General features: G+C 44.6%; 1 protein-coding gene across 4 annotated transcripts in view; it reads left to right on the top strand.

The window, feature by feature from the left end:
* Window positions 1-16,729, top strand: part of foxp4 (forkhead box P4) — a 390,222-nt gene that overhangs the window by 47,266 nt on the left and 326,227 nt on the right. The gene's annotated exons all lie outside the window — the stretch shown is intronic.

Here is a 16,729-nt window from a genome sequence, read left to right on the forward strand (position 1 = left end):
GCAAAAGCCCTTCACCAGGAATAGACGCAGTTCTCACTTTTGCCTAGTATATTCATAGGACTACCTCATTCAAACGGAAAATGGAACAGCAGAGTTAACCAATTATGCACTAGTTTCTGCACAGAGGTAACTTCCTATAGTCAGGGAAGTTAACAGCATAATCGCACTGACCAGAGACACTGATCTTATCAAGAGATCCAATGATACCTGACTGCTGAACCAGAAACATTGGTCAATTCTCCTTCAGCCCATCAATGTTCGAGAGACCACACAAAGGATGGCTCCACAGATGACAAGAAGAACCTGCTGTCATAGATTTGGGGGGGAGCTGTGATAGAACAGATAGAAATAGAAGGGAGATATAGATGTGATATGCTAATGAAGTAGCATACATCATGACAGGAAATTCAATGTCACATGACCTTACTCTTTCCTTCAGTCTGGTGGCAAGATGAAGCTGCAATAAGATCTTTCTTCAATGAAGTTAATGGTTTCCTTAACTCAGCAAACTTTGTAATATATTTTATATTATAGTGCCTTTCAAGTGAATAGACATTGGTGACGAAAGGGGTCAAATTATGAGAAAATGATTAAAAACATAAAGGGTTAAACCTGTGTCTGCTCAAGATATTTCCCTTGCCCTTGTTTTAAGATGTGGCTGGAAAGTGCCCAGAGTACTCTGAACAAGAACAAGTCTTCGTATTCCCATGTGAACTCTCCTGATCTGTGAAGGTGATTAGGAAAGTTATGGTAATCAGAAAATTGTGTTAAATTGCTTTTTGTATCTGTAAATGAAGTTGGTTTCTGTCAAATTTGAGTCTGGAGTCCCATTTCCATAATACTTTCTAATTCTGATTCAATCAGCTCTAATTTGGATGGAAATGTATTGCTGGCTACAGAGGGAAGTTGGTTAATTCTGATTAAATCAGAATTAATATTGCCTTTTCCCTCAGGTGATTTGAACCTGGATTGGATCCAAGTTCAGTGTCCATGAACATGAATTAACGAGAGAGACAGACAGAGAGAGATTGAGAGTGTGTTAAGGGAGAGACGGTGTGCATGAGCAATAGATAGGTATTGAGAAGTCTATCAAAAGTATTTTGAATTGTATGGCTGCATCACATCTCTATGTTTTTAAGTCACTCTCTCACTGCTTCTTTTTCTTACTTTCAGTCACATTCCTCCCTCTATCCCTGTCTCATGTTCTCTCTCCGTCTTTACCCTACTATGTCTAACCAACAAGTCCACACCAACCCTCCGAAGAGTATCCCACCCAGACCCATTACCCCAAACTCTATTGCTCTACATATCCCCTGACTAACCCACCTAACCCACCTCCCCTGAACACTAATCTAGCATGGTAATCTAGCATGGCCAGTTCACCTAACCTGCATATCTTTGGAGTGTGGGAGGAAACCGGAACACCCGGAGGAAACCCATGCAGACGTGAGGAGAATGTGCAAACTCCACACAGTCAGTGGCCCGAGGTAGGAATCAAACTCATGTCCCTGCTAACCACTGAGCCACCATGCCACCCACAACCTCCTGATGTGATTATTTTTGTTTTGTCTCAGTCACTGTATTTCTCATGGTTTCTGGAACCCTGTTGTTCCACTCTGATTCCAATGTATATCTCCCATTTTCTCTTTCTTTCTTGGCTCTGACCTCGAAACCTTTATTTCCCGAATTGCTGATGTATTACACCTTCCTAATCTCAGTCACTTCCCTTACCAGCTTACATTTCTGGTTGACAATCATTGTAATTTTATCAGCATTTTGGCTTCTTTCAGAATTTTCTCTGTGTATAGTTCTTCACCCTGTGTGGAATACACACTCTGTCTGGAATACACTCTGTTACAGATTATCATCCTGAAGCAGTTGAGACACAATTGATAAAATAAATTCTGACCCGGGTGTGTGGCTCATGTAATGCAAACATTCGTCCGTTTTACACACAGCAGGACTTTACAAATAACAATGAGACAATTGACCAACGGATTTTTTTTGGTATTTTTGGTTGAGTCATAAAGTGATACGGCACAGAAACAGACCCTTTGGTCTAACCAGTTCATGATCATAATCCCAAACCAAACTAATCCCACCTGTCTGCGTTTAGCCCACATCTCTCCAAATATTTCTCATTCATGCATTTATCCAAACGTTTTGGAACCATTGCAACTGTACACACATCCACTGCATCTTCTGGACTTCCATTCCATGCACGAACCACTCTCTGAGTAAAAAAAATAGCCTCTCGTGTCTTTTTTAAAATTTTTCTCCTCTCACCTTAAAAACATACCCTCTAGTCTTGAAATCCTCTACCCTAGGGAAAAGAGACCTACCATTTACCTTATCTATACCCCTCATGGTCTTAGAAACCTCCTGTACTCCAGGGAAAAAAGTCCCAGCCTGAACAGCCTCTCCTCAGAACACAAACCCTCCATTCGCTGCAACATTCTGGTAAATGCCCTCTGAACCCTTTCCAATTTAGTAATATCCTTCCTATAACAGGGCAATCAGAACTGGACACTGTACTCCAAAAGTGGTCTCACCAATGTCCTGTACAACATCAACATGACTTCCCAAGTTCTGAGCCATGAAGGTAAGTGTGCCAAATGCCTTCTTAACCACCCTGTCTCCCTGTGACACAAACTTCAAAGAATTATGTACCTGAACCCCTAGGTCTCTCACTTCTTTGTATAGTGCCATGGGATCCTTCATATTCTCCTGAACAGAAATAGTCATTGGGAAAGAACAAAACTCTTTCTATTTTTCCCCTGCCTCACATTCATGGTTAGTTGAGAATGATGCTCTGTTAGTTTTTTTTTAATTTGAGCAATGCCAAGTGAATACAATCAACTTCAATGCTGGGAGTCAGTAACAAAAACTCATGAGGCTCGCTGCTTCTATAGGACCATTCACAGGCAGCAGTGAGTGGGGGAGTTCACAGTTGCCTATTGAGTGAATTACAAGGTGATAGGCAGCTCTTGTGCATCTGTAATCCAACATTAGTCAATTCTTTCAAGGATACAACTTGTCCTTGTGTTGGACTTTATCAATGAGCTTTGTAGCAGCTTCTATCGATAAGCCTTGACCTGAGCACTGGTCTGTAGTAAAAGGCAATTTGTTTTTCATTCCAAATCTTGAGAAAATTGAAATTTTGAAACAGATGTGATGCAGAGTTTTCTACTAATCTCACTACTCATCCCTCTGGATTTCAAACAGGAAAATGAGAAGAAATAGAAAATAAAACTTGTCGAAATATAATTTTAAGTGAGCAATGTGAATGTATTGGAGCCAAGCTCATTGAACTCTCCTGGAAATTTACAGCCAGTGCTGACAGAACACAGAATGCATCTGGAGAGTGGTCAGTGGTCCAGTTTCTTTTTATTCATTCACAAAATATGGGCATCGCTGGCTGGGCCAGCAGTTACAATATTCCCCATCCCTAACTGCCCTTGAGAAGGTGGGAGTGAGCTGCCTTCTTGAACCGCTGCAGTCCATTTCCTGAGGGTGGACCCACAATGCAATTAGAGAGGGAATTCAAGGATGAGTGATATATTTCCAAGTTAAGATGGTCTGCAGCTTGGAGAGGAACTCGCAGGAGGTGGTGTTCCCATGTATCTGCTGCCCTTGTCCTTCTAGATGGAAGTGGTTGTGGATTTGGAAGGTGCTGTCTAAGGAGCCTTGGTGAATTTCTGCAGTTAATTTTGTAGGGAGTGCACACTGTTGCTACTGAGCATCAGTGTTTGAGGACTTTGTGAATGTGGTGCCAATCAAGCAGTCTGCTATGTCCTGGATGGTGTCAAGCTTCTTGAGTGTTATTGGAGCTGCACTGATCCAGGGAAAGTGGGGAGTATTCCATCACAATCCTGACTTGTGGCTTACAGATGGTGGACAGGCTTTGGGGAGTCAGGAGGTGAGTTACTCACCGCAGTATATCTCACCTCTAACCTGCTGTTGTAGCCACTGTGTTAATGTGATGAGTCCAATTGAGTTTCTGGTCAATGGTAATGTTCAGGATAGTGGGGTATTCAGTGATGGTCACACCACTGAATATCAAGGGGCAGTGGTTAATTCTGCTTCATATTAAATTCCCCACCACACAAGCAGATGGAGCAGGGCCACATGCCTTCCAATATCTGAGCCCCGAGAACATTGGGTGTTAGATAAGAGCTAAGAAGGACCGGATGTTGTCAAGAGCTTGTGCTAGGCCAAATGGCATTTGTCAGTTCAGAGTGGAATAGGAAGACCAGTAGGGGCTCCCGATCACTATCCACTGGTGCACATTTATGCAAATGCACGTGCAACACCATTACAGAAATGTAACTGGATTCCCTTATAATGCATTACAGTTAAAACTGTGAATTGAATCGTGAAATCAGATTATTTGATAACGAGCAGAGTATCCTGAAGAAACTCAGCAGGTCTGGCAGCATCTGTGGAGAGAAATCAGAGTCAACATTTCAAGTTGAGTGACTCTTTCTCAGAACTGAGGAAGGATCATTGGACCCAAACTGTAAAGTCATTTTTCTCTCCACAGATGCTACCAGACCTGCTGAGCTCTTCCAGCAGTTTCTGTTTTTGTCCCCTTGTATCCCGCTGTTCAGTACACACAGCACCCTGTGTAGTAACGTTTTACCTCCTCTCTCTCTCTCTCTCAGTCTCAGTCCCAGGCTCTTCCATCACACTGACTGTTCATGCTCTTTTTTCTGTTGGGCTTCTGGCAACCTTTGTGATCACTATTTTTCCGTCAGTTACCATGACACCACCACTTAGTCATTCACTAAATATGCAGCAATGTTTAAGTGAAAAATGCTGTTTATAATGATGTCATATTTCTTCTAGTTTAAAAAGATATTTAATGTAAACAAAGAGAACTATTGTCATATTGCTGCAGCTGTTTGAAGTATTTGTGAAGGTTTAATTTCACCTGTGCTTGTACTCTGGGCTTTGCAATAATTGGTTTGACTTTTCCCTGCTGGTTGCTGATGGATCCCAGCTCCTGCAGAAAGTTTCTGGGAGGAATAAGCAGGCGTGTGGTAGTCAGGAAGGTTAAACATGAGCAGTGAGAGAGGGAGAGAGGGAGCATCTGAGAGGGAGGGCACAATTTCTGAGAGACTGAGGGAAACAGTCCACATGAAAGAGTAAAGAACACACACTGTCTGTTCAGGACAGAGTAAAACTACACAAGTGGGAGAGAGTTGTCATTGTGTGTTAGGACTAATGTATGTTTTTAAGATACTAACAATGAGCAGAGAGTGAATTCACACATTTCAATACACATACATACACACATGCACACACGCACGTGCACACACACGTGCACACAAACGCACACATATGCATACAGTTAGACCCATACTCAATTCTAACCTCATGCAGATTGCCACGGTTCCAGAATGTCACCAGATTTTGGAAACATAGAACAGTGAGTAGTTGTCCACCTTGCCAGTGTGATGATGTTTATAGTGTGAATTTTTCTCAGCTTTGTACGCGTCCACTGGGATGGGCGCTCACACTGTCCAGGTGATACCCTCACCCAAGCATTCTACACACAGGCCCTGGCCAAGGGGAGGCAATGGGGTCATGGCAATGATCCAGATGGCACAGACTGACAATCCGGGGAAATGGTATTCTGCCATCTTTGACAAAAATTTGAATTCAGTAAAAAAACCTTGAATGAAAAGCTCACCTCATGGCCACCACGTAACCACAGGAGAGAAATCTGCCACCCTTCCCTTGCCGAGCAACATGTGATTCCACTCTTTTAATCAAAAGGTGAAAGTCAAGACTCCCCGACATTGCCCCCATCAGACACTCCCAGGACAGGCACAGCTCCGCACAGCGAAACAGAAAATAAAATTGCCTTGACTTCATTATGAGGAATGTATGAGGAAAGGCTGAGGCACTTGGGGCTGTTTTCATTGGAGAAAAGAAGGTTTCGGGGTGACTTGATAGAGGTGTACAAGATGATTAGGGGTTTAGATAGGGTTGACCATGAGAACCTATTTCCACGTATGGAGTCAGATATTACGAGGGGGCATAGCTTTAAATTAAGGGGTGGTAGGTATAGGACAGATGTTAGGGGTAGATTCTTTACTCAGCGGGTCGTGAGTTCATGGAATGCCCTGCCAGTAGCAGTGGTGGACTCTCCCTCTTTATGGGCATTTAAACGGGCATTGGATAGGCATATGGAGGATAGTGGGCTAGTGTAGGTTAGGTGGGGTTGGGTTGGCACAACATTGAGGGCCAAAGGGCCTGTACTGCGCTGTATTTTTCTATGTTCTATATTCTATGTAAACAAAAATAAGGACCCTATTACTCCAGGGAAAAATAGAAACAAATAAACAAACTAAAAATGATTCTCCCTTGCCTTGGTCCCCACCAATCTCTTTAGGCCCGACCATAGGGGGCCAAAATTAAAATAAACTCAAGCAAAATCAACTAAAATAAATAAAGAAACAAATAAATAAGTAAGTAAATAAATCCTGTCTGCTCCATCCCCATCAAACACTCTTGGAACAGAGCCAACAATCGTTTAAAATCCAGAGGAAGATCCCCTGCTCATTTAAACTAAAGTTCCCCAAGACAGTGACAGCATGGAGCTAAAATAGAAGCCCCCTTGGCTCTTCCAAGCGATCCAAAATTGGAACAAAGGGAAAATAAGACAACTCTCTTCCGAGACACCAAATCACAAGCAAATGCTAAAACAAATCTCAAAATACAAAGTGGAAACTTACATTACAGAGACCATCAACGAAGTCCAGGTTGATAATACACTCCAGCTCTCATGGGGCCAAGTGGTCTCGAAAGGCCTGGACTGCACCAGTGAGCACGGTGTGCTCCCTCTCCAGGGACATCTGAGCATGGACATAACCACGGGAGAGGAGCAGACAGTCGGGAACAATGAGCCCCTCTTTATCCCGCTGCCGAGGCCTGTTAATGACCGTCTTGCCCAGGCCCAAGAGTAAAGCCACGAGAAGGCTGGTAGACCCATCTGCCCTTCCTCCTCACCGGGTGCCTGTAGATCAGGAGAGTGGGGCTGAAGTGCAACCAGAATTTTAACAGCAGGGTCTCAAAAAATAAAACAGGGGCTGCAAATGGACACACTCGACATTAAAGTGAAACACCGTCTCCTCCAGGGCACGCGGTCTGGCACCCAGTAAACCTTGCTGAGTCACCGGTTACACAGGATCACCTCATGCATCACTCTCCACCCTGGCTCCCCGATGTCAGAGGGGCGACCCCTACATGTGACTCCAGACCTACTGCAATGGTGAAGGAAGCCACTCTGTTCTAAGGCAATTAGGGATGGGCAGGAAATGCTGGCCCAGCCAGTTGTACTTACTTCCTGGGAATGAATTTTGACAAAATGGGAGGGTGGGGAAATTCAGAGTGCTTGGATATAAAAGATCTGCTGTCAGGAGAGTTTGGAAATGTCAGTGCCTTAACTTTGGTGGGGGCTGGGGGTCGGGTTGGTGGGCCACATTGAAACAAAGGAAGTAGGAGGCAGAGTAGGATGTTCAGGAAAGATTAGGCTGGAGTTTCTCCTGATTGGTGGCCAGCTTGGAGGCGGGAAAGGCATAGAACAAGGTGTGGGATTGGTGAGGTATGCAGTCCGCTCCCCTCCCCCTCCCACCCCAGAATCGTACTGTGGGTGGGGAGAGCCCTGTGCTGGTCATTAGTCACTCACTGTGCTGCCACTGTGATTGGCTCAACTGATACCACATGGACAGCCTATTACTCTAGATCCTTCAATCAAAGGAAATTAGTGCCCAGTCAAGGGACTGAGCACTGACCAGCAGTACCCACCAGCTGGGGACCTGATTCCAGAGGATGACATACAAGTGGCCTTGACACTGCCTGATTGAATGTGGATCAGTCCCTTCCCTAGAAGAGATCATATGAGTCTTGAGATGGTTATTGGACCAACCATTTTCTCTGTTTCAACTCTCTCAAAACACCTTTCCTCATTTTAAACACCTTTCCTTGATTGGGTCATTCCCTCAGATCTTGATCCAGCAAAAAAAAAGACTCAAGCTGTTAATTCTTTTTTGTGGTGTGTAAACCTACACATTTCTAGCCTCCCCAGTATCTTATATTGACCAGAGTTGGACCAGATGTGTACTATCACCAAGGTTCAATTCAGCTACAACATGACTTCCCTTCTCCCCTCTGGAAATAAAATGCAGTGTTTGATTTGCTCTTTCTGAGTTTGCTACCCTGTGGGGCAATCTCTAGTAACTGATGGATACATACCTGAGATTCCATTTGCTCCTCCCTCCGAACACCCGTGTTCCCATTACCCATGACCCCCCACCCCAAAACGCATCATGTACCAACTCACATTTATCTGAATTGGATGGCATTTGTGTTCAGGTTTCACATTTAACCAGAGATTTATCAGACTGGTTCCTTGGATGGTGGGACTGATGTGTGAAGAGTGACTGCATCGATTGAGATTATATTCATTGGAGTTTAGAAGAATGAGAGGGGGCCTCATAGAAACCCATAACATTCTAACAGGACTAGACACAGAGTAAAGACAAGAAGTTCCCAATTCCCGGGGAGTCCAGAGCCAGGAGTCACAGTCTGAGGATATGGGGTAGGCCGTTTCTGACTGAGCTGAGGAGAACAGTCTTCACCCAGAGAGTGGGGAGCCTGGGGAATTCTCTGCCACAGGAAACGGTTGAGGCCAAATTGAATGTTTTCATGAAGGAGTTGGATATAGAGTTCAAAGAGTATGAGGAGAAATTGGGAACAGGGTTCAGAGTTGGATGATGAGTTATGATCATATCATATGGCGGAACAAGTTTGAAGGGCTGAATGGCCAATTCCTGCTCCAATTTTCAATATTTCTCTGTTACCCCTGTCCCACAATCCAAACCGCTCCCTTTCAATACTCCCACACAATTCCTTCCACCACCAGTCTCCGAAACCTTCTTCAGATCTCTCCCTTCGGTGTTCCAAAGTCTCTCCCATGAACTCTCTCCTGATCCCTTCCATTCTCGAAGGTCAAATCTAACAGCTTGCTATCTGTTCCTGCAGTCTCACCCACTCATCACCCAGCCTGGCTTCTCAACCTGAGGGCGAGGGAGGGACAGGAAGTATAGGTCAGAAACATTCTGTGCAGACTTCTGCCATCATATTTGGCAACTCCCATCATTTCTGCTCTGGTTCAGATAGCCAGCTGATGGCTTCATGTGTGGTCCCTCACTGTCCTCACCCCAACCCCTCCACACCCCTGTAAGGGCTGTCAATTCCCCATTGGGATTGATCCGATTTAATGAGAATTGTTTTGCTGTTTTGGTTTCTGAGTGTGTTTATTGTTTCACCTATAGCAGCTCTGTCTGGCTTTTGGATTTTGATGGTGGAGTGAGACTTTCTAACAATTATATTACATCAGACAAATTTGGTGGTGGGGGTGGGGGGAGGGGAAGGGTGTCTTTATTTTTGCCAACTTCTTTCTACACCAAGTTGCTGGATTGTGACGGATTGTAATTCCATGACTAAATGCAGCTTGATCCAAATCACACAAGGACCGATACTCGACACCACAGAGTGGGACACTGGACTGTCCAAAATATTACAGCTGACTCCACCCATACACTCAGTATCCACGTCGACTTGAGACGGAAAATATTCATGCATCTATACGCACACACACTCACGTACACGATTACACATGTGTATACGTGCACACGTACATGTGTATACACGCACACATACACAATTATACACATGCATATGTGCACACACTCACATACACGATTATACAAGTGTATACGCATACACATGTACATGATTATACATGTGTATGCACGTGCACACACATACACAATTATATGCATGCAAACGCACACATGCACATACACAATTATACACATGTATATACACACACACTCACGTACGGCATATGCTTACACAACACACTCACATACATGATTATACACATGCAAACACACACACACTCACATACACAATAAAACACGTATATACACACACACATATACTATTATACATGTGTATATGTGCACACACTCACGTACACAATTATACACGTGCGTACACACACAGTCACATATAAGATTACATGCATGTGTATATGTACACACACGTACACGATAATATGCATGTGTATATGTATGCACTCACATGCATGATTATATGAATGTGTATATGTACACACCCTCACATACATGATTATACGCACATGTATATGTACACACATGTACACGATTATACACATGAGTACATGCACACACACTCGTATATGATTATACATGTGTATACACACACATTTAAGTACATAATTATGCACATGCATATGCACATAATTATACACATGCATATGCACACACATTCACATATATGATTGTACGTCCATGCATATGCACACATGTGTGCATGATTTAACATGTGTATATGCACGCACACTAATATACACAATTATACACATGTATATGCACACACTCACAGACATGATTATACATACATATACATGCATGCACACATTTATGCATGATTATATGCATGTGTATATGCGCACACTTATGTACACAATAATACATGCGTGTATTCACTTCAGACTCATGTACATGATTATTATTCCTTCACAGAGCAGGAGTGCAAATGCAGGGAGAATGTGATATTGTTGATGATTTAGGGAGGGATAGTTGGTGTAGGGTGATATCTCAGGGACACTTCAGTATAATTAAACAAGCAGACTGACAATTCACACTCATTTTTAACTCATTTCCCTTTAACAATCCCTGAACACTGTCAGTGCACATCCGACCACCTGATTTGTGAAGACAATCACTAAAGTTGAGATCTCCTTGGTTTTAGACCCTGTGGGATATCCCGCGTTATAAAATGTACTGATTGCTTCTTAAAGGCCAGCTTTACCCTGCTGATCATTTCAAATATTTTCTGAAAGGTCACATTCTATTTATTGTAGTAAATTTGGTGCAGAGACCTTGGTGAGCTTTGAGTGAAAACTGAAATCATTCATCACCTACTGAGTTTAACCCTCTGTCTGCCACAGTGATTTCTCCCCTCTGTCCACATGAGAAATCATCTCCAACCTCACTCTTAGATTTCTCCCTCAGTGACAAGTGGTAATTTCGACATTCTACATAGAATCAGCCATTCAGTGTCCAGTGCGTGTCTGTGGGACCCATACTTTAGAGACAGTCCGTGTGTGAGGGAGTGTAACCCAGTGAGAGTCAGTCTGTGTGGGACTCTACCCCAGTGAGATTTAGTGTGTGTGGAACTGTCCCCCAGTGAGAATCAGTGTGTGTGTGGATGTGTACCCTAGTGAGAGTCAGTGTGTGTGGGTCTGTATCCCAGTGAAAATCAATGTGTGTGAAAATGTCCCCTAGTGAGACTCTGTGTGGGGGGACTGTACCCCAGTGAGAGTGTGTGTGTGTGTGTGTGTGTGTGTGTGTGTGTGTGAACCATACCCCAGTGAGAGTCAGTGTGTGTGTGGGACTTTATCCCAGTGAGAGTGAGTGCGTGTGGGACTGTACCCCAGTGAGAGTCTGTGTGTATAGGTCTGTCCCCCAATGAGAGTCAGTATGTGTTGGGACTGTACCCCAGTGAGAGTCAGTGTGTGTGCGCGACTGTACCCCAGTGAGGGTCAGTATGTGTTGGTCTGTATCTCAGTGATAGTCAGTGTGTGTGTGGGTCTGTACCCCAGTGAGAGTCAGTGTGTGTGGGAACTGTACCCCAGTGAGAGTCAGTGTGTGTGGGAGTCTGTATCCCAGTGAGAGTCAGTGTGTGTGGGTCTGTATCTTAGTGAGAGTTAGTGTGTGTGGGTCTGTATCCCAGTGAGAGTCAGTGTGTGGGAGTCTGTATCCCAGTGAGAGTCAGTGTGTGTTGGAGTCTATATCCCAGTAAGAGTCAGTGTGTGTGGGAGTCTGTATCCCAGTGAGAGTCAGTGTGTGGGAGTCTGTACCCTAGTGAGAGTCAGTGTGTGTGGGTCTGTATCCCAGTGAGAGTCAGTGTGTGGGAGCTGTACCCCAGTAAGTGTCAGTGTGTGTGGGTCTGTATCCCAGTGAGAGTCAGTGTGTGTGAGTCTGTACCCTAGTGACAGTCAGTGTGTGTGGGAATGTACCCCAGTAGAGTCATTGTGTTTATGTGGGACTGACCCCCAGTGAGATTTAGTGTGTGTGGGACTGTCCCCCAGTGAGAGTTAATGTCTACGGAACTGTACCCCAGTGAGTGTCAGTGTGTGTGGGTTTGTACCCCATTGAAAGTCAGTGTGTGTGAGTATGTACCCCAGTGAGAGTCAGTGTGTGTCGGGGCTGTACTCCAGTCGGAGTCAGTGTGTGTGCGTGTGTGTGTCTGGGACTGTCCCCCAGTGAGTGTCAATGTCTGCGGAACTGTCACCCCAGTGAGAGTCTGTGTGTGTGTGTGTGTGTGTGTGTGTGTGTGAACCATACCTCAGTGAGTGTCAGTGTGTGTGGGTCTGTACCCCATTGAAAGTCAGTGTGTGTGAGTCTGTACCCCAGTAAGAGTCAGTGTGTATGGAACTATAGCCCAGTGAAAGTTAGTGTGTGTGTGTGGGACTGTCCCCCAGTGAGAGTCAGTGTGTGTGTGTGTGTGTGTGTGTGTACCATACTGAATGAGTGTCAATGTGTGTGGGTCTGTACCCCAGTGAGATTTAGTGTGTGTGGGACTACACTCCAGTGAGGGGTTCTCTCCACCCTTCAGGCACTCTGCCTGTATTCCTGATAAAGGGCTTTTGCCCAAAACGTCGATTTTACTGCTCCTTGGATGCTGCCTGAACTGCTGTGCTTTTCCAGCACCATTCTAATCTAGACTCTGGTTTCCTGCATCTGCAGTCATTGTTTTTACCTATATTCCAGTGAGATTTAGTGTGAGTGGGACTGTCCCCCAATGAGAGTGAGTGTGTGTGGGACTGTACCCCAGTGAGAGTCAGTGTGTGTGGGAGTGTACCCCAGTGAGAGTCAGTGTGTAGGGCATCTGTACTCCAGTGAGAGTCCGGAAGCATTTGCAAACCATCTCACTAGTTTGCTGAATGAGAGTGAGTGGACAGTTAGTGACATGGAATTTGCTAGGGCTGATTATACGGCTACAGTTGTTGCTAGGGAATTGCAAGCACTGCAATTTACAGAAGGGCAGGTGAGACGGGTCACACAACAGAAACTGTCAACATAATTCTTCCAGTGTCACTCAAAATTGTTTGGAAAATTGTTGTTGTTCATCATTATTTGATTTGATCTGTAATTTTTCAATTTCACTCTTTAAGTGATGGTTTTATTATTAATCTCAGGGACTCAGGATTGATGGGAGGTTCCACCTTTGTGCTTTGCTTTCACCATCCCTGGCTAAGATTGCAAAGCTCTTTCTGACTTGGATCAAATTGTGAACAGCTGCAAATCAAATCCAAAAGGAAGACTTGTATTTATATAGTGTCTTTCACCACCAGAGGATGTTCAGAGTATGTCAAGTTGTGTTTTGAAGTAACATGCCTGTCATATGCGGGAAAAATGAAACCCATTTGTGCACAGTAAACATCCAGTGACGTTGGCGAAATCATTTATGATCCTGATGTTGGTTGAGGGACAAATATTGGTCAGGGCACTGAGGAGAGCTCTCTGCCTCCCATAGACACCTCTGCAATCAAACACACTCTTCAACCAAATGACAGTCCCTCCAACAGTGCAGCACTCCCTCAGCACTGACCCTCCGATAGTGTGGCACTCACTCGGTACTGACCCTCCAACAGTGCGGCACTCCCTCAGCACTGACCATCTGACAGTGCAGCACTCCCTCAGCACTGACCCTTTGACCGTGCGGCACTTCCTCAGTTCTGATCTTCCAACAGTGCGACACTCCCTCAGCTCTGACCCTCCAACAGTGCGTCACGCCCTCAGCACTTACCCTCTGACAGTGCGGCACTCCCTCAGCACTAACCCTCCGACAGTGCGGCACTCCCTCAGCACTGACCCTCCGACAGTGCGGCACTCCCTCAGCACTGACCCTCCGACATTGTGGCGCTCTCTCAGTTCGGACCCTCTGACACTGCCGCACTCCCTCAGCACTGACCCTCCGACATCGTGGCGCTCTCTCAGTTCGGACCCTCTGACACTGCCGCACTCCCTCAGCACTGACCCTCTGACAGTGCCGCACTCCCTCAGCACTGACCCTCCAACAGTGCCATACTCTCTAAGTTCTGACCCTCTGATAGTGCGGCGCTCCCTCAGTTCAGACCCTCTGACAGTGCAACTCTCCCTCAGCACTGACCCTCCGACACTGCCACACTCCATAAGTTCTGACCCTCCGACAGTGTGGAGTTCTCTATTATGCTAGATTCTCTCATGTAGATAATGGGTCAAGTGCGTAGAACCTCAAGTGGGGGAAGTGGCATCTTGACCATGAGAGTAAAATGTGACAGAATCCAGAATTAAAAACTCTGAGTAAAATAGGACAAGAAACATTCACAACAAACTCTTGACTCATCAAGCAGGTTCAGATAATCTGAACCTGCATCTGGGTTTAAATACAAAGGGTGGATCTTGAGGAAAATATTGAAAGAGGTGGAAGTATTGAGGGCAAAGTAACATTTGCAGAAGTTAGAAGGAGCAAGCAAAGTTAAAATGAACTGCTTGATGCTGTAGTGAGGTACAATATTTCAGTTACACCAAACCCCATCCAGAATCAAGCCAAACCCAAATCATATAGTCGGTACCTGCAACTGGGCGAAAGATATTAAAAGGAAAATAATGCAAATTAAAAGCTGCAGGGAAGGTTTGGCATCTGTGTCCTGAGAAAAAGCGATTACTGAACATAACAAGTAAGTAAATCAAAGCTGAGCTAAATTACACTGGACTGACTTTGTTTCTTTACAGAGATAGTTGAATGCTTTGTCTTTCTGATTTAGTTAATTAGGCTCCAGGATGAAAGCAGTACTTGAGTTCTAAAGCTTTATTGTTTCACAGTTGTGTGATTAGCAAGCCTTGGCAGCAAATAACCCAGCATAGCCACAAAAGGCTGTCGACAGAGAGGATTATTAGCAACACACTGGCCCAGCCAGACCTTACTCAGTCAAGTCAAGACCCAAGATCATCCCAGTTGACTTTGTGAGACGTATTCCCACCCAATCCCTTTGTTTGTGCAGCATTTATATCTGGAACTTTGGATCGCTCACAGAATCCCAGGCACCAAGCTATATCTGAGTCACTTGTCTGAATCCTGCTGTCTTGACAAGTTTTATTTTATTTCTGTTTTCTTTTGACACCTGCTTTTCTCGAAGATATCTTCTGTTCCCCTGTTTCCCTTTGTTGCCTTGAGGTTACTCTGTAGGTTCACTGCTCTTGTCTCTCAGCCATTTCCAGATCAGACAAATAGTTTGACGAGGGAAAGCATCCAAACTGAGACTGATGGGATCGAGAAGTAATATTTGAATGTATTCTCCCAAAATGACCACTGACTGGGATCAATGAGCGGTCAACATTAGAGTTTGGGAGGTGAGATCAGGAAGCATTTTCTTACATAGAGAGAGGTGGAAATTTTAACTCACTCCTTTCAGGAATGTGGGTGCTGCTGCTCACTGAAGCTTTCAGGTTGAGTCACACAGTCATACAGCACGGAAACAGACCCTTTGGTCCAATCAGTCCATGTCGACCATCTTCCCAAACTAAACTAGTCCCACCTGCCTGTCTTCAGCCCGTATCCCTCCGCATCCTTCCTATTTATAAACTTATCTAAATATCTTTTAATTGAAACTGTACCTGCATCACCACAACATCTGGCAGTTCATTCCACACATGAACCACACTCTGTGTAAAATCTTGTCCTTTTTAAATCTTTCGCCTCTCACCTTAGAAATATGCCCTGCAGTTTTGAACTCCCCCACCCTAGGGAAAAGATCCTTGCTATTCACCTTATCTATGACTCTCATAATTTTATAAAACCTCTATAAGGTCATCCCCAACCTTCTACATGCCAGTGAAAAAAGCCCTGATCTATCCAGTCTATTTTTATATTTCAAGCTCTCTATTCCCAGCAACATCCTGGTAAATATTTTCTGAACCCTCTCCTATTCAATAATATTCTTCCTATAACAGGGCGACTAGAACTGCACTCAGCACTCCAGAAGAGGCCTCGTCAACGTCCAGTATAACCTCAAAATGTCATCTCACATCCTATACTTAAAGGTCTGAACAATGAAGGCAAATGTCCTACACATCTTCTTAACCACCCTGTCTACCTGAGACCCATTAATTATAGATTTTGATTTAAGGTAGGTAAGTGGAGTCAGGGTACAGGTTAACCATGATCTTGAAGAATAGAACAGGTCCAAGGGGCTGAATGGCCTCTTCCACTTCCTGTGACCTTGGTCGATAACCAAGTCAATTCTCCTCTCCCCCACCTAGGGGCACTGTCTCTCCAACTGCTCAGGAGCATGGACCGTGCCTTGAAACTCTGCATGATGTGGTTTAATTATGATGGCTTCCCATTCATAACTGCAGGGGACCTCTTCATTTGGCAGGAGGTTATTGAGGATTAGGCACTCACTGTTTGATAGAGACATTGCTCTCACCTTGTATTCGCCCTCCAATTTTCCTCATTCATCCTTCTCTCCAGAATGCAGTGATTCTTGCTAGGGTAAGGCCTGGCTGATGACTGTGTTTCTCTGATGCTGGCCATTGTTTCTGTGTGTGTTTGGAGAGTTTGGTATCAGACAAGTGCCTGT

The sequence above is a fragment of the Hemiscyllium ocellatum genome, chromosome 26 (assembly GCF_020745735.1).
Source record: "Hemiscyllium ocellatum isolate sHemOce1 chromosome 26, sHemOce1.pat.X.cur, whole genome shotgun sequence".
In the NCBI taxonomy this organism is placed as follows: domain Eukaryota; kingdom Metazoa; phylum Chordata; class Chondrichthyes; order Orectolobiformes; family Hemiscylliidae; genus Hemiscyllium; species Hemiscyllium ocellatum.